A 19,520-nucleotide genomic window follows, 5' to 3' on the forward strand; every position below is an offset into this window, starting at 1 on the left:
GAAGACCTTTGTAATGGTGGCAGGTAAAGGGAGAAAACGGCCCAGGGATATATCCCTTAATAACCAAAAACTTGAAGTGATGGCCCAGTATCCCTATTTAGGCATTACAATAGACGAAAAACTGAACTGGAAAGTGGCAGTCGAGGCCAGAAAGCATTGTTTTAAGAGGGCAATAGCTGCCCTGATGTCCTTTTCACAAAAACTGGGCAAACGGTCGCCTGTGGAACCACTGAAAATTTGCAATGCTAAATGCCAGATAACAGCTCTGTATGGGGCTGGCATCTGGGGGCATGTGGATGTCAGTGCTCTACAGGTGGCAGAAAACTAATTTTTAAGATTCCTCCTTGCGGCACCAAGACGAATTTCTACATGCGCATCCCACATTGAATTAGGCATACCACATATAGAGGACCTGGTAAAAAAATCAAACCATTGCTACTGTGGCGGCGTATTTGGACCTCCGATAAAAACATGCTAACTAAAGGGATTGTGGCAGATTCAATGGCACTAGATCATTCGGCAAAAATAAGATGGCTTGTCTATATTAGAAACTTTCTCACTGACTTAGGCTTAGAGATATGCTACACTACACCACACCAGCGAAGATCAGTGAGATATCTCAGAAGGACCTGAAAGCAATGGCTCTGAGCCATTTAGATGGACTAAAGCTCGTCAGCGAAATAGGGAAAGCCTCTGTCCACCATGCAATTATGGTTCAGTCCACCGCTACAATCCAGCCTTATCTAACGCTTGAAATTGGTATTTTTGACCGATTCTTACTAACCAGATTTAGATTAAACCTTTTCCATCGGTTAGTAGCCTTTCCCATGAGAAACACTTGGGAGCCAACCTTAGGTTTCTGTCCCTGCGATGACACATCAGTCCAGACTACTATACATACAGTACTGTTCTGCAAGTATTATTATACTCATCGCAAAATTTGGCTGCTACCATTGCTGAAATCGTGGGGTCTTAGACAGTACCGCCCTGCCATGTTACGTCTTCAGCTTTTAGACTCTGAATCTACCTGTTATCATGTTGTTAATTTCCTGAAATGTATTTTTAAGCACAGAAAAAATTTGTGAGGAAGATGCTCATAACACAGAACAATGAACTCAATGTAATGTGAAGTGATTCACTTTTAACCATTCTTCTTCAATCTTACTGTATAATTGATTCTTTTTTTATCTTTTGTAATAATATGGATAACATTGCTTTTATGGATTTCTATTATGAAATACCGAATAAAGAAATTTATATATACAAAAAAAAGAAAGAAATTTATATATTGCTACATTTCCAGTTCCAGTCTGGCACTTGGGGAAATTCAAAATGTGAGGACTTTGCAGGTAGAAGTATTCATCAGAACCTGCATTACAGGTAAGTAAGTAACCATCTCATCCAGGGCGTCAACACCAATACATATGAGCACTGAATAGCACAGCAAGCCCATCCCACAAAAGAAAGCACAGAGGAGAGCAAACAGCAAACAGCAAACATAATTACACAAAAAGAATCATTAAGGAAGCCTTTCAGACTTGGGCATCTGCCTTGAATTCTGAATCAAGGTAATAGTGTCTTGTAAATGTAAGGATGGACCTCCATGTAACAGTCTTGCATATTTCTGAAATAGTCACATTCCTTAACAGTGCATCAATAGAGGTTGGGCTCCTAGTAGAATGGGCTCTAGACTTCCCAGGAATCAATTTGTTCGCTGTTACCAAACTACAGTACAAAAAACTATCTACCTTGAGATAGGCTGTTTCATAGAAGCTAGGCTTGTACTAACCAGAGATTAGGAACAATTAGTTTTCATAACATCCTTTGTTCAGAGTAGAATATCAAAACACTTTTGACATCCAAGGTGTGAAGGGTTCTTCTTGATTCACTAAGAAACTGCCAGGATAGGATAGGCAAAACTTTCCGGAGTTTCTACTGAAAAACTTCACAGCTTATCTGGTAAAGACGCTATCTAGCCACAGATTCCTTAGCTTAGAATTATCCCCAGATGTCAGACTGGGACTGGCAGAATTATTTTGTGAGCAGTACCACCGCGCACCGATAGGTGGTGTCAATTGGCTCAGCTTGGTGTCTTCGATGTCATCCGCGCTGGAAGGGACGTGATGGAAGGGACATGCGTGGTCCTTCTATCGGAGCCACCCCAGCGTCGGTTTCTTTACCCAACTTCCCGTTCCAGGAGCTCTGAGCCACAAAGAACACTGACCGCTGGTGTGGAAAACTAGGGCTCCGAGTGGAGACAGCCCTGTTCCTAGAAATCGATTTCCAGAGCACAGAGAATAGGTGGGTCATAAAGGAATCTGCAGCTGGATCGATTTTCTTCTAGCTAAAGCGTTACCGAAGGTCAGTAACTTGTTCATCTGATAGAGACTTTTAGCTGCAGATTCCTTACCTTAGTATAGACACCCAAGCAATACCTTGCTAAAGGTGGGTCTTTGAAACAATTTCACACCAAAAAGTCCAGCAGGACCGAATGGTCCAAATGCCCATCAAGACAGAGCTGTCTGTCCAGGCAGTAGTGTTTTGCGAACATGTTCAAAGAGGCCCATGCTGCTGCCTGGCAGATGCCCAGGACTGGGACTCCGCGGGTTAGCGCAGTAGTGGCAGCCTTGGCCCTGGCGGAATGAGTACACAAGCCCTCAGGGGGTTGTTTCTTGGCCAGTGCATAGCAAATCTGAATGCAGAGCACGATCCACCGGGAGATGATCCGCTTCTGTGCGGCCTTTCCCTTCTTCACTCCCACATACCACATGAAGAGTTGGTCTTCCACCCGGAACTTTCTTGTGTGGTCAGGGTAGAATGGCAATGCTCTTTTTAGACCAAGTTGGGGAAGTTATTCCTCTTCTTTAGAAGGATGTGGCATATAAAGTCTGCAGGGTGATGAACTGGTGTACATCAAAGGGAGTGACAACTTTTGGCAGAAAGAAAGCTTTAGTTAGTAGAACTAGCTTGTCTGGGTAAACTTTCAAGCATGGGCAGAAGCTAGCTCACTGGCCCTCCAGGCAGATGTTAGTGCCACCAGAAAGGACGTCCTGATAGTAAGGAGCTTGAGAAAGCTGCTGTGCAAGGGCTCAAAGAGAGTGCACACCAGGAACATCAAAACTAGGTTAAGCCATCACTGAGTCATGATGAAGGAGGAAACATATGTTGAACACCTTTCAAGAAGCTATGTCCAATACGGCATCTGAAGAAGGATGGCGGATGGCTGGTCAGGCAACTGCAGGAAGGCTGATATAGCAGAGAGGTAGCCCTTCAAGGGGCCCAAAGCAGAGCCCTGCTGGACAAGTGAAAGAATAAAGAGAAGAAAGGGCAGCAGAATGGGGGTAACCCTGCTTTTCTGTTCACCACCCCCTTTTCTGAATCGTTTTTGGCCACTATAGGTGTGGCAGGGTATACTCAGACATGAGTCCCTTTCTCAATGCACCATCAAGATTCAAGCAAGCCGGGCCGAAGACGGCTGAAATGCCAGAAACCGGTCCCCGGTAGCTTGTCTCCTTTCTGGTGAAGAATTGGCTTGGTAGTTTAGTCTGCCCTGTTCCCATGATGCAATGGGCCAGGGACAGACTGATTTGCATTTAGCAAGGTTCTGAGCTGGGATGGTGCTGTGAGATAAATAACGGTGATGGATCAAGCCCTGATCTTTGGACTGGGTAAGAGTGGTCTGCTTAATTCAGACACTCTGTTCATCACCACCCCCTTTTCTGAATCGTTTCTGTACATCATGCCACATACCTGCTTCAACAGCAGGTGTATACCATTTTGGTGGAGGGACGCCTGACTGCCAGTATAATATTGCAGACTTCGGGAGGAAGGCTGAAAGCTGTCAACTGTTTCTGCTCTATTCAACTGCAACAGAAGATAATTTTCAAAGGGCAGCCTGATCGGAGGACCGATGGCCATGCTCAGCAGCTCTAAAGAAATAAAACAAAGAGAAGCACTTGTTTCTCTAATGTATTTTAAGGTTGTGTGGTGTATCTTAATTAGGATAAACTAATTAGGATTCATGCTCTTGTGAAATGTAGTTCTTTTTTTCTTGGTCTCTGGGCTGCTATTATGGTGGAAAAAAATATTTGCATAATCAGAGCCTCTAAGTCACACAATGGCTCCACCTGTTGACTAACTTATACCAGAGGCAGTTCAAGCTCCACCACTGCCTTGGACAGAACTTTGGTGAAAGATGCTTATTCCTCCAATAGCCCAGTGTAATATGAAGGAAATTCTAATTCTGGTTATTGTACTGTTTTATTTGCAATACAGATGTAAATAATTTTTTTTAGATGATATTAGGGTGATGTGCTTCCGTTGGTCCTAAATCTCCTCATATGCATCCTCAGATGAATCCTAATCAACCTCATTCCAAGCATCATGGAAAAGTCAAAGTGAATAGCACTGTAAATTACTTTCAGAGATAGCAGTAAATCATTTCAAGACCACCTTCGAGGCGGTCTTTTGATCCAGGGTTGCTTATGGCAGAGGAGGAATGTCACGAGGAACTAGGGCCTCAACCTTCTTGGGAATACAGGCCCTGGGAGCAGCACCATGAATGGCATTTTGGGAGGCATCTGAGCCATCTGCCGAGGTCCTACTGGTTTTGATTTGGACACAGGTCTGATGCCCACAGGAGCAGCCCGTGCATTTAAAAACAGGAGGGGGAGGGACTTGACAGACGACAAGGGAAAATCAAATAAATAATAACTTTTCTCTCGTAGTCTGTCGAGCCCCTTCACTCCTCCCCGCCCCTCTTACCTGCACAGGCCGCTCCAGCATGTCCGCGTACTGACCTAAGAATGTCCAGGGAGTGAAGAGAACTGTGCCAAGCATTTGCCCAGTTCAGGAGTAGGCTGTGACAAAAGAGGAAGGTCACCTTTATAGATGGGCAGCATAGACTTATGGAAATCTTCCATCTGGAATGGCAGAAGGTAACAGGGAGGATACCTCTAATTTACCAGATTGGCACTGCTTCCACAAAACAGAGGGTGAACGATGCAGTAGGACAAGGAAGAAACAACTCTAGGGCTTTGAGCAAACATAAGCTGTTTTTCCTTCTTTTAAGTCCTGTATTCTGAAGATGATGCCTACTCTTAAAGTAGCACCCCAAGGGATCCTATTGGAATAGGTCTCTTGGACACAGAGAATATCTTCAATTGTTAAGCCCGTCTTAAGGCCAGTAAATTGTTTTTACTGCTCTCTACCAGATCTTCTCCGATTTATTGACTGATATGAAGATCAGACCATTTGGTGTAATGCTTGATAGCCGACAGCACAAGAACGGAAGTGTAGGTCTGTCACCAACATGTGTATTTATTCTTCTTCGTTGAGTTTAAAACCCAAAGGTTTGTTGTAACATCCACAATAAAGTGGGAAAAAAATTGCAGAAAGTTCCAGTGTCATAAGCAGATTGGAAAAAAAGAATTTAGTCACTGGGTCACAATTTACTCAACCAAACTTATGAAGATCTTACTTCTGGCACAAAGCATCATCAACACAATGTCGCTCATGATGAAGCTACTCAAATCCCACCGGTGCTTACACAAAGCTTGCCGAATCTGCTGTGAAACTGAAGCTACTTTATATTGTGTGCTACATGTAGTCAACTGTATGGTTGATAGCTCTTTATTATGTTAATGTGTCAACCATTTCTTGCCTGACATAAGAGAATATTTCAAAAGCATTTGTTATGTTAATGTATTTACTATACAAACTATCACTGAAGTTTCATGGCACTAAAGTGAAGCAGTTGACATTTACTGAAGATAAAAATAGATCAGAAAGTAATACCAGTTCTTAAGCAGTCTTTATGAATTCTGCAGTCTTTGTTTAGACTGCAGGAAATAGAAGCAGGATTTCATCGATGGGAATTTCTAAGATAGCTATACTGGAGAAAGAAGCAGCTGTGAATTGGCAGAGCAATCATATAAGATGGACCCCATTTTGCAGTGGGATTTTTAATATTACCTTGCATCAGTCCTGATTTGTGGGGCCACAGAGACACCAGGGGATACCGGGCCACAACCATTGCGGTTGGGGTCTTTGACTATGGTGTTGTGGGTCCATCCTACTGTGGTCCATCCTACTGTGGAGTTGTAAATTGGGCCAAGTACACACATACAGCATTCTGCAGCACACATAGAAAGAGCAAATCAGCTTTAAAGATTGTTTATGTTTAGGAAAGTGTCCTTTCCTGCACATAAACAATTATTCCCTGCAACACCGACACCCTTGCACCATAGTGCCATAGGATATAATCCCTCAAAGTAGGCACCCTTGAAGTAGGGCACTAGGGTGTCTTTGTTGGCGCTAGGCAGCTATTTGTAGCACATGGGAAAAAACAATGGTGTGCAGTTTTCTTGTAAATACAGTGCATTTTTTAAAATGACGCAGCACAGCACTGCAAAATTGCTCACCGCGCTGTGCCATTTCCTAGTAAATATGTCCTCAAGTTTTTTAACTGGATAACAACTCCCTGGATCAGGTTTTCTGGTGAAAACTTGCAATAGTTTACAGTAAATTTAAAAATCTCTCTGGTTTTCCCCTCATTTGTTAGGCCTTAAGAAAAAGTGCAAAAGGCTAGAGAGAAATTGCTAAGCAGCTCGGAAACATACAATGATAATAACTCATAGTTATTACCATTTCATGTTTCCTTTATGTGTACTGCTTAAAAGCAGTGAGTCAACCCTCCTTTGCCTTAGCAGAGGAGCCACTACTGTTCCACCCCCAACACCGTTAGTCGCTCACTGCACCAAACTGGCTTCCTTCATCGCTGCACCAAACTGGCTTCCTTCATTTCTAAGAAAATTATAGATGTATGCTCCTCCTTTCCTGGCAAAACAAAGGTGATCAAGATACCCACAGACAGACAACCCCTGGCCTGCCTAGAACAAGGCCTTTAGGCCTTTTCTGCTATCACCCACAACCAGCTTTCATCTTTATTTGGCCTAGTCAAGTCAAGCCCCCCCCCCCCCCACTTGACCCAGACCCCTCCACGTTTTAGCACAAGGCTCTGACAGCATCCTTCCTGTTCTGCTAGAACCACTAATCTATCACTATCCTCTGGTTCAGTATTCAAACAGTGGAAACAAGCGGTGGTGAAGTCACTGCTGCGAAAGCCAAGCCTAGATCCTTCCTGTCTGGGAAACTGTAGACTGATCTCCCTCTTGCTGGGAAGGCTAAGCTCCTGGAGAAACATGTTAGTCAAAACCTCTCCCTCTTTCTGGAATCTAACAAACTCCTCTACTCCACCCAATCAGGATTTAGACCACAGCACAGCACTGAAACAGATCTAGATGGGTTGGCCGCTCCTTCAAGTATCTGGTGCAGAATCTGTGGAGTTTTTTGCTACTCAAACTGAAAAAGAACCTAAATCATCTTTCAAATCCCTGAAGACCTGGCTATTTGTCAATCAGGTGTTTGTTTCAGTTTGCAGGGGAGTTGGTTCTAGGGTCTTCTGGTTTAGGGTTGGGCTGGGAAGCCTCAGAGTAGCCATGATCTTTACAAATCCTTAGATTACATCAGATTTACCAATCCCTACGTTTTGCATCACTCACTTTACCCATCGAACTGGCATAGGAATAGTTACCAGGTAAAGGACTCCCTGAGTAAAAATCAGAAACTCAGCTACACCATTGTCTTATTTTCCCTTTGCCCTCTATGTCATGGTCAAGGCAATAGTTCAGTTAAACAGGGGAGGATCTCAAAAGTAGAGGGTACAAGACTGTCCTCTTATTTGCATTTGTTCACAATCAAGAGTATTTAGTAACTGTGACTGATACCTCAAAATATCCAGACCAGTTATGGATATTGACTGTGACATTGCGGGGGCTAGATGTGATTAGCTACAAAAAGAACCAGGCTGAGAAGACAAAGTTAAATTCATCTATTTGATTAATGCAAGTGTAACCACATTTGAAGATTGTTATCTACCACAAATAGTGCAAAGCTCTTATTGGAAAATGTATTACCTGACAAGGATGTTTGTTATTCCGTGAAGTGATTTTATGTTTTTCAAGTACTGCACATAATTCCTAATTTAAGAGTAATTCAATCAATTGGTATACCTCTTGAAGAAATTATCAAATTAGATTCTTTAACATGGAATCTGCACTGTGCTGCAGTTAGTGTCTCTCCAGCTGCAATATATGATAGGTTTAACTACCTCAGCTAAAGTGGTACTAATCTTTGTTATTTCTATTTAATCTTTCTTTTTGATGATTCAATGCACACCTCTCCATACACTACATTTTCAGAGGCAACCCTAATTGATAATTGTTGGAGAACAAATGACTCAAGAGAGGTTAGATACATATGCTTGGGAGTTGTCTAACCATTGGAAATCACTCGGGTAGTATTTCAACCCATCATTTTTTGCCCACCACACCAACTCGGATTAGACAAAGCAATATGCAAATCAGTCATGGTCCTGCTCCAATGGAAACAGTCCTGCCTGACCTGCCAAGCTAGGTCCTCTCCATACAAGATCACAGAAACCCAAAACTGGTTTAGGTCTAATAGAGCCTTTTGAGGTTTGACGAAATCACCATTGATTATGTTTTAGTATCCTATAGGTGTGCAAGTATGATGAAATGCCTTCACTCCCGAATAGATACTCTAAGTGACTCAATCAAAATAAAGTTGAAACCATGTACAACCCCTGCAGTTAGGCTCAAACGAAGGGAGGGAGAAATTATTTATCACAAAAATAATATACTAAAATGGAATGATCATGTGTGAACTATTCTGCCCTATTTTCTCACTGTTTTTTAGAGACAAGACCAGAAGGCCGTGGCCTAGAAGGATTTGATTTGAAATATAATCCATTTTCCTTATGCCATACACGGATCATCAGAGTGCACAAACGTGTATTGCCACACATCGTTCCACAATAATAGGAAGGTTAAAGAAATTAAAATAGCACAAGCATGGTATCTTATCCACTGGTTCCTTCATTAGGGGAAATATACAACAAATTTGATTTTGTATTATTCCTTGACTGGAGCAGTGTTTCTAAAAATTCTGGTTAAGATATGTATATGATTGCGTATCAAGAGAGAGAGAGAGGACCAGAAAGCTAGTCCTTATCCCCGGGGGTTATATATGGTTAATCAAAAGGAGACTAGCTTATGCATTACGAGGTTAACAAAAGTCAAGGACTCAAGTATGTTTCGTCAGGGGGTAGGAGCACCTGGTGAGTGTGCTCATGAAGCCCTCACCCACCAACCTAGTTGGTGGCATGCTTCATCATCGGGCCCACCCATTGATACCTAGCGTGTCCCGGGTGTGCTTCGACGCCTGATTACAGCGGATCAGGTATGTTGCTGAGTGTGCGGTGAAGGGTGTTATGAATGTGATTTAAAACGGCTTGGCGGGGGTCCCAGTACCCAAAGGTGAATTAAGCTTTAATACCTGGGCCACCGTCAGCGGTTAAAAATAAGGCTGTTGGATGTTAGAGGCGAGTTACGACCTCCCACATCCATTGGTGGGTCAATATGTTTCAGCCAGTGCCTTATGAATATGCTGGCTTTCTTCAGGACTAATATTAAAATAAGTGTATGTGATTAAACTAGTGGGTGTGTAATTCAGACTATATGTATACACGCCCTAAAGTGTTTTTCTATGTGTGAGAGGTGGATTCCCTTCTCAAAACATGTTAGTTTAAGCAGTATTCTGCTCCAAGGTTGTGAAGTGGCGAGGGGTTGACCAGATTTTCTGGGCAGAGCCTGCTCTGGACCTGTAGTGCCTCCTTCGCATACCGGTGTGCGAAGGAGGCACTACAGGTCCTGAAGTCCTGAGAAGGGTCCACTGCCATCAGAGGCTCTGTCAGGCCAGGCCTAACAATCTCTGGGACAGTTCCTTCATCAGGGGTAAGATCAGTTCCCTGAGGAGGCTGATCCTTTCCTAAAGTCTGGTGGGAGGGAGATTTCTCTTCCTCCTCAATGCTCTCTGTTTGGGTGGAGTGATCCATCATTTCAGGCTTCACTACCCAGGTATCAGTTTGAGTTTGGGCTGTGGCCATCACAGCCCCACCAACCTTTTCAGGAGGAGACTCAGTTTGGGTATGGGCTGTTACTAGTACAGCCCTGCTACTCTTTTCAGGAGGGAAGTTATCTAAAGATGGGGCTGAGGTTTGCTCAGCCCTCCCAACCTTTTCAGGAAGGACATCTTGAATTGGGGCTGTAGCCATTACAGCCCCACTAACCTTTCCATGGAGATTTACCATTCTAGAATGGGTTTGCTGTTCAACCTCAGCCCAGGCTGAGATTTCCAAATCATTACCCAGTAGGCAATCTACAGGCAAGTTTGCTGACACTGCCACTCTCTTTGGGCCAGTGACACCTCCCCAGCTAAGATTGACTACTGCCATGGGATGATTGGATTCTATGCCATCAATGTTTGTCACCTGATATTTGGCATCAGGTAAAAGTTGCCTTGAGGGGACTAGACATTCAGCCACCATGGTGATGCTAGCCCCTGTGTCTCTGAAGGCCTCAACTTTCAAGCCATTGATGAGGGGCTCCTGTCTATACTTGCTCAAAGTGTTTGGGCAAGCTGTGAAATTGGCAAACCCCATGCCAGTCTCATAGACAAGAGTATCTGAGTTAGGGGACCTGGATAGGCCAGAGTCTACCTGTCCTCCAAAAGTAAACCCACCCAAATTCTTGGGGGTGCTCCCACCACCTGGGGGACCACTGCTAACAGTGACAGGAGGTGTTGGAGCCTTACCTGGAGGTATATTCTCCTTATTGCCATTCTTGGGACAACAGCTATCTGTTTTGTAATGCCCCACCTGTTTACAGGTATGACAATAAGGCTTTTTCTGGGATGTAGAAGTGTCTTGGGACCCACCCCCATTCTTGGAGTTTTGGGGCCCTGGGGAAGTATTTTCCTTACTTTTATCCCCACCCTTCTCTTGAGGCTTGGTAGTCTCTTTCTTTTGGTCACCACCCTGGTTCTTATGCCTGATCCTGGTTCTGACCCATTTGTCTGCCCTCCTACCCAATTCTTGTGGGGAGGTCAGATCAGAGTCAACCAGGTGCTGATGTAGAAGCTGATTTTGACAATTACTTAAGATTTGCTCTCTCATAATTAAATTATACAATCCTGTATAGTCAGTAACCTTACTTCCCAGCAACCAGCCCTCCAGAGCCTTAGTGGCACACTCAACAAATTCAGACCAGTCCTGAGTCTGTGTCTTCTGGGTATCTCTGAACATTAACCTGTACTGTTCAGTGGTTAAGCCTAACCCATCAATCAGAGCACTCTTCAGGACCATGTAGTTTCTAGAATCCTCATCACTAACTGTGAGGAGTCTGTCTCTGCCTCTACCTTCAAAGGAGAGCCACAAGATTGCTGCCCACTGCTCCTGAGGGATCTGCTGTACCATGCAGGCTCTCTCAAGTGCAGTCATCCATTTGTGGATATCATCCCCAGCTTTGTAGGGGGGCACAATCTTACTCAGGTTTCTTGTATCAAAGGACCTGTCTTTATCCTTCTGGATATTGCTGCCACCAGTGGATCCTAATCCACTCTCTCTAGGCTGTCTTGCTCTAGCAAGTTTCTCTTGGGCCAGGGCAATTTCTAACTCTTGTCTCTGGACTCTCAATTCAGCCTCTCTAATTTGAGATTCTCTCAATTTGGTCTCATGTTCCCTTCTCTGAGGGCTAGTCATCCTCCTTCTGGAGTGACCATGAGAACCTCTAGAAGCATGGGAGTTGTCAGAGTCACCTGAGTGAGTCCTTCTCCTCCTAGGCTCCTGGTTAAGTCCACCTGGGGGTCTGAATGGGTTGTTACCTGATTCATTCCCAAGTTGGCTTAAGTTAGCCTGGTTCAGTCTACTGACCAGCACCTGACTATCTCTGTCATCATCTGACTCACTGCTTTCCACCTCCTCCTCTTCCTCCTCTTCCTCTACATCTACCTGAGGAGCTCCAGTGGTGGAGGCTTCCTCATCTACCAGGATGATAGGGGCAGGGGTGTCTACAGTGTCATCCTCTGAAGGATGGCCTCCTTCAGCATCCCCTGTGGGGTTTGCTTTAGAGGGCTTTAGAGTCTCAGACTGGTCTAAGAGCTCTCTTAGGTGGTCTGTAGTAGGGGAAGGCCCTGTCTTCAGACCCCTTAAGACACAAAGCTGTCTTAATTCCTTAAAGGAAAAAATAGCAAATTTGGATGGTGCCCTTGGAGGGTCACTCTCAACAGGAGTAAGTCCACTGGACCCCTCTGCTCCAGACATTGCTCTAGTGTGGGTGGATGTGTTGCAATCTACCTACACTGGTGTTTACCTACTAAACCTATCTAGTAGTTGTAGCTAGGGTGTGCTACTCCCTTTGCTCTACAACAACTAAGTTCAGTAGAACTTAAGTATACTAGTCTTGTTTTATATGTACCTAGCAGGTACCTGTATGATCTTTCAAATGATAATCTCAAAGATTGTAATGGTAAAACAACAGCAAGCTCAGATCCCAATCCGCTGCTCACCAATGTGAGAAGTTGGCCTGGTATATAATGCTCACTAGTTCTAGTGATCACTTTGTACCATGCCAAGCAACCCTTATGATGATGGTTGTAATTCAACCTTGTAGACCAGTTATCCTAGTGGTAACGTGGACAAAGCAGTCTTAGGCTAAACTCTGAAAGGCATGTGAAGCCAGCTGTTATACCATACACAACCCCCTTGAATACCAAATGAAAGGGACACCACACAGATATATATTGAAAATATATATTGATTTATTAACTATAAAATCCCCTGGACTCTTTATGAGCACAGAAGCACAAACGTTAAATCACAAGACAGTTTAAAATACACAAAAGTTGCACAATATGGATGAGCCCTAGGGGCCACCTAAACCATATACTAAGAAAGTGGTATAAGAGATACCAATAGGAAAGTGAAGAGGCCTAGGGCCTTGGGAATCGCTGGAGCTATTCGAGACTGGAAATAACTAAGTCGGGAAAGGCCCACGGGACTCGGGTGCAGTGTTCAAAGTGCACGCACTTTTCAATACAAAGTCTATGGTGCGTAAAAAGCACAAAGTTAGAAAGTTAGGAACCTTCCGAGTGACCTACGGAGCTGAAACTTAAAACACAGGCCCTTGGGATGTGTACCAGTGCAGGAGCACCGGCGGAGCTGAGTTACCTCACCCACAGGAAGCGGGTGCACAGGGTCGAAGTAGTGTCGGGTTTCGTCACGCTGGTCGATGGTGCTTGGAGCTGAAGATGCTGCAGGCGGCTCGATGAGAAGAGTTCCGGTGGATCCAAGGGTGGATCTGAAGATGTGAAGACCTGAAAGCAGAGGGGACAATGTTCAAAGTCACTAGCCAGTGACTACCGTGGAACCAGGCGATGTCGGGTGCAAACAGGCGTTGTCGGGTAGCTTCTTTCTGCAGCCACGTGGATACCCGGGGTCGAGGACGTCCAGGAGTCGGTCACGAGCTGTCCCACGCAGGCTTCTCGCTGTTGGCGGTGTCGGCACCTCGATCGGAGCAAACAGGCCTTGGCAAAGGCAAGCCAGGCAGAAAGTAAAAGATGCTCAACACTCGGACCAGCAAGGTCAGAGCGGGTGCTCCTTTTTACAGGAGCTTGGGTAGGTCTGGAGCAACCAGACCTGCTGTGTAAATCTTCGGGTTCGTCGCCAAGATGGCCGCTGACCACGTGGCTAGTGGCCGGGATGGCGCGTCGAGTGGCATAATGCAAAAGGGCCCCACGCAGATCGTGGAGATGCTGGAGGGCTGATCTTCGGTGCAAGGGCTGCTCGGTGGTGGGGGTTCTCAATCCCCAAAGCACAACGTCGAGGATACCTCAGAAGCTGCGCAGTCAGCTGTTCGAGTGTCTTCCAAGAGGTCCGGTCCCACGTCACTCGGTGCCTCCACGGGTCCCTTCTTTGCAGGGACTGTGGATCGGGCTCTGAGAGGTCTGGGAGTCTGGTTCTTGTCGGGCTCTGGGCTCGGTCTCCGGCGGGAGGCGGCGGCAAAGCAGACGTCGGGTCGCTGGTTGGTACCTGTGTTCACAGGGTGGCCACTCCTAGGCCACAAGGGAGATTCTTCTTCAGTCTTCTGTGCAGCAGAATGTCGAAGTCCAGTCGTCTTCTTAGTTTTAAGTTGATTCAGGATGATCTGCTGTGCAATGGCACTGCTCCCGCTCTTATTCCCAATCTGAGGGGTGGATCACCTACTAGGTCCCTCCTCTGGGAGGAACCAGGAAGGGGGGCGGGTACACCCCCTTTCCTTTGTCCAGCTCCTCGCCAGGACTGGGGCTGGAAGGCCCCAGAACCGGTTTGGACTGGCCTATGCACGGGGACACCTTGTGTGCCCCGGGCATGTCTGATTCTATTCAGCCCTGTCCTACCCAATACACAAAATCCTGTCTGGGGTGGTGCTCGCACCTCCCAAGGCAGGAAACCCTTTGTCCAGGCCACCATCTGCCGAGTTTCGGTCAGCAGCAGGAGGCCAGACTTGTGTCTGTGGTGGCAGCGTCCATTTTGTGATGCTGAGGCTCTGTTTAACTTTAACCGGGGTTGAGGTTACACACATGTCGTATCCCTCTAGAAGGGTGGAATGCTATCCCCGTCGCCAGAATTGGCGAGGGGATAGTATTCCAATTCGTATGACACCTTACTCGACATGTTTTTATAAAGCCAAACCAAAGATAGCATTTAACCGCGAGGATTATAATGCACTTAAGAGTATATGGTATGGCAATATCCCGGAACAGCTTAGGGAGTGGTTCCCGACAGCTGCAGACAGGCTCAGCTCATGCCAGAGCACCATCTCACATATTTCCAAGCACTCTGCCTCCAGGATTGATGAGGCCTTCCATAGGAGTGGCTGATAGGAACATATGTGTCCAGTTTAGGGTTAGGCACAGACATACTGTACCTAAGTAAGAGGTGATTACACCAACTTACCCCAGCTGAGTGATCAGCCAGTTGTGTCAAATATGGAGGCCAGGCCAGGGGTGGCACAATACATGCTGCAGCCCCTGGCAGGCCTTGGCTACACCTATGCCCTGGGTACCTATGGTACACTGTTACAGGGGCCTATAAGGTGAACCAATTCCAATTGTGTTATGCACCTAAGGTACATGGAGTCCATTTTAAGGCGAGAGCAATCAGCCTGGGGCCCTGAATAGCAGGATCCCAGGCCAACTAAGTCAAAAACCAGCTAAACACCAGGCAAAAAGTTTGGGGGTAACCATAGTCAGATATCCACCTTCCTACACCCTTCACCGCACACTCAGCGACATACCTGCTCCGCTGTAATCAGGCGTCGAAGCACACCCGGGATACGCTAGGTGTCACTGGGTGGGCCCGATGATGAAGCATGCCACCAACTAGGTTGGTGGGTGAGGGCTTCATGAGTACACTCACCAGGTGCTCCTACCCCCTGAGGTAACATACTTGAGTCCTTGACTTTTGTTAACCTCGTAATGCATAAACTAGTCTCCTTTTGATTAACCATAAGATATGTATATACCTTCAAGAGCCTTTTAAGTCTAACACTCCCAATTCTCCATCTGTCTTAAATATCCTATAAAAATGTTGACCTGCTTGGTTTGTAGTTCAATTAATAGCCTATTTTAAAACACATTAAGTCTTGTAGAGTATCATTAACAGAAGGCACAGGTGAAGTAACTATTTTATACTTCAACCTTATTCTTCTGAAAGGGTAAGTATTTGATAATCCCTTTTTAGGTCTCGCCTAGCATTGCAGCGTGAATGCGCTGCCATCGCTTTGCGAGGCATGCAGTATACACTATAGTGTGTAAGCTTTGTGGAAGCTCCGCCCATTCTCCAGCCCATCTTTTTCATTGGCTTAGGTCCTAAATACAGCCTTCCCATTGGCTTTTAGGCTTGTTAATCCCTCCTACTGACGACCATTCTGCCAATTGTGTCCTTCCATGGCTATCGGCCCCTTTACTGTAAACACAATTTTGTTCTGTGGCTCACCCCCTCCCTTTTCGCAGTCCATGACTTCTTGGTACTCCACCCCGCCACTCCAGTTTGTGCCTTTTTGCCCGCCTGTACTCCCTTTTAAAATGCAATAGGACCCGCGTAAATGCAAGTTCTATTGCATTGCAAATGCCTGTTTTTAAAGAAGTGCGCATTAACATGCTTGTGATGCCTGGATTTCCCCGCATTGCCTGGAGTCGTGACGGGAGTCCACCCCGCTTGTTGGTGCGATCTTGCTACAGCAGGAGCCTAAGAATCCAGCAGGAGCCTACCCCCATTGCCCGGTGAAACCGACGCTGAGAGCAGAGAAAACTGGAATTCAGGTGGATTTCCTGACCAAGGGCAGAGCTAGCCCCAGGAAGTCTTGAGGGCAGTAAACATTAGTACAACTTTCAGTCCAACTTCTGGTGCGCGGTGATGGTTTTTGAGCTGGCTGACTGTCTAGTCACAGCTTCTCCCTACAATACACTTTGCTGTGTGTGCTGTGTAAATATATTCCACCCTCACAGTGAGGCCTTTATTACTAGCGTCTTTTGCTTCAGAAAGGGGGCGCTGGCGCGGGGAGGTGCGATGCGCTGGAGTGAGCCTTTTGTGAGAATGCAGCCGGTTCACTGCGACTCAGAGCGGAGCAGGAGGCTACCGACATAGCGGGAGGAAGGGGAAGTGGTGGAGCATTGGCACAGAAGTGCCAATAACATAATCAGGCCCTTGTGTGCCTCTGCTGGGGCTGAGGCGGTCACCTGCACACAGGCCGCCGCTTACAGAGGGTGAACAATCGGCAGATTTACCAGCGCGGGCTTGACTGGGAGACTGGAGGGAGCTGTACGGCGGTGAACCTGCATCCTGTGTACTCAACATTTTCATTTCCCTGCCATGGCGCTACTCTACCAGCACCAACTCAAGCCTCTAACCGCCCTTGCTGCTCACTAGGTAAATCATGGCAACATCCATCAAACGGTGGTTAAGCAACCTCTCTATCACCTCCATAAGAAAGAACTGCAAAGCCAAACTCTGCCTGACTCCATCTGGGCACCTTAGACCAATTGCATTTGGCCCAGATAAAACGAAGTCCGCGCCTATGTTTTCAGAGAAACAGTTGAGTGAGCTATATCCAAAGGACTCGAGCAGTTTCCTGCTCGAAATATTAAACACAGCGAGGGAACGTGTTTCAAGTTTCTCGCTGTTTCTGCTCTCGAGCCTGTGAGGCTTAAGTGATGCGATCCAGTTTATATTTTCTATGAGCTCGGGGGCGTGGCTTGCTCGCCGCTATGAGATGGTGGATCGCGCTTGAGCTCCTGGACAACAGCGGCAGTCGGGAAGATTTTGGGATCCCTATTGACAGCGTTTTTCGTCCTGAATTCGGCATATTGATTTGGAATGTGCCGTGAGCGTATTGAAGTGCGCTGTCCTTGCTGAAGAAGGCAGGAACTTAATTTTACATGGTTTGGAAGCTCCGCTCCTTGAATTTCGCAAGCGGCCGCCATTTTGTTTTTGTGGTGGCGTCGCTCGCGTTTTCTGTCTCAAGCGCAGTGGCAGTATACCGGAACTCACGTTTCAAGCTAACATGAGGTGATATTTATTTATTTATTTATTTTTATTTATTTGTATACTTGTAGAGCGCAAGCCTGTCACCCAGAGGGCATCCTGGCGCTTTGAACTTCGGGACAATTACACTTCTCGCTGCTCAGGCAGTTTTCGGAAACAGATGCGTTTTCAACGCTTTCCTAAACGGCAGGTAGTCCTTGTGGCTTCTCAGAGAGAGAGGCAGGGAGTTCCAAAGTCTGGCCGCTGCAACACTAAATGAGCGGCCACCCATCCTAACTCTCTGGAACCTCGGGACCACCAACAGGTTAGCCGAAGAGGAGCGAAGGGGCCGCGAGGCAGAGTACCAAGCAAACATGTCACGAAGTGGAACTGGGCCCTGTTGGTGTACTGCCTTAAACACCAGACACGCGGCCTTATACACCACTGGCAGATGCACCGGGAGCCAATGCAGGTCTCTTAAAGCAAGAGTGGAAGAGCTAAACCTGGAACGCGAGAGAGCCAACTTGGCGGCCATGTTCTGCACCCGTTGTAGCTTCCCCACCAGATTTTTTGGGGCCTCCAGAAGTAGAGCATTGCAGTAATCTAAACGACTTAGAATAGCGCTGCGGACTACCTCTGGCCTGGCCTGGGCGGGGAGAAGGGGCAGAACTTTACGCAACATGCGTAACAGCATCATGCACGTAGAGATGGTTTTGTTTACGTGCAAGTCAAGCTGTAGATTTGGGCCGAAGATTACCCCCAAGTTGCGAGCTGATTCCGCCGCCGCTACTGGTTCAGGAAAGGTGGTGGGCCAGAAGTTCTCTGGAAGAACCCGCGGAATTCGGTCACTGGAGCAGTGGGGCACCTCCGTCTTAGAGCTGTTAAATTGGAGGGAGTTGGCCCGTAGCCAATCCGCTGTGGCTGCCATACAGCGATGAAATGTCTCCAGCGAGACCGCGTTGTTTCCTTCCAGAGAAAAGACCAGATGGGTGTCGTCGGCATAATTAAAAGCCGAGACACCAAAAGATGTTATAAGCTGGACCAGGGGGCGAAGATACAGATTAAAAAGTATAGGGCTGATGGCCGAGCCCTGTGGAACCCCCTGTCCAACTTTCCTTGGCTCAGAGCGGAATGGAGGAAGCGAAACCAGCTGTTGCCGGCTACCCAGATAAGAAGCCAGCCAATCTCTTGCACTCTCTGTGACCCCGCACTCCTCCAGTCTTCTGATAAGGGTTTGATGGCAGACCGTATCGAACGCGGCCGACATGTCGAGCAGCACTAAAAAGGCTGCCCGACCACTGTCGACACGCGTACGAAGGTTGTCCAGTACGGTTACCAGTGCTGACTCCGTCCCGTGTCCGGGGCGGAAGCCCAACTGTGCCTCATCAAACCAACCGATGTTCTCCAGAAAGCCTGAGAGCGAGCGGGTCACCCATTTTTCCATGATCTTAATAGGAAATGGGAGCAGGGAGATTGGCCTGTAGTTGGAGAGACAGGCAGGGTCTAACGTTGGCTTCTTAAGCAGAGGTGACACTACTGCTAACTTCCAGCAATCAGGAACCCAGGCCAGCTCCAGGGACTGGAGACAGATGGCATGCAGAGGCGGAAAGAGTTCTGCGTGGAAAACCTTCCAAAATTTGGGAGGTAATGGGTCGAGCGGGGAGCCCGAGGCGACCGTGTGTGCCAAGCTGCAAAATTCCTCATAAGAGGGACAGGGAAACCGTCTTAGTTGGGGTCTACTGGATGAGATCTCCGGAGCTCCCAAGCAAAGACCTGGGTCACTCGGCTGGGGTCGACTGGGTGTTCCGTCCGGAGCTCCCAGATTGGGGCCAGATGCACCCGTCTGGGGTCGACTGGGCGGACCACCCGGAGCTCTCACTCCAAGAGTACCCTGTATAAGAGCTGCACCAATCGGCTGGGGCCGACTGGGTGACCCGTTCGGAGCTCCCGCGACAGGACAAAGCCCGACTGACCGGGGTCGACTGAGCGGGCTAACCGGAGCTCCCAGACCGAGGGCCGCCGGCAGAGGGTTTTTTAA

The 19,520-nt window shown here is 46.9% G+C and overlaps 1 protein-coding gene across 1 annotated transcript in view; it reads right to left on the minus strand.

Moving 5' to 3' along the window:
* LOC147705912 (inactive serine/threonine-protein kinase TEX14-like) overlaps positions 1-19,520 on the minus strand; it is a 722,788-nt gene that overhangs the window by 22,057 nt on the left and 681,211 nt on the right. The gene's annotated exons all lie outside the window — the stretch shown is intronic.

This window comes from Lissotriton vulgaris, chromosome 7 (assembly GCF_964263255.1).
Source record: "Lissotriton vulgaris chromosome 7, aLisVul1.2, whole genome shotgun sequence".
Taxonomy (NCBI): domain Eukaryota; kingdom Metazoa; phylum Chordata; class Amphibia; order Caudata; family Salamandridae; genus Lissotriton; species Lissotriton vulgaris.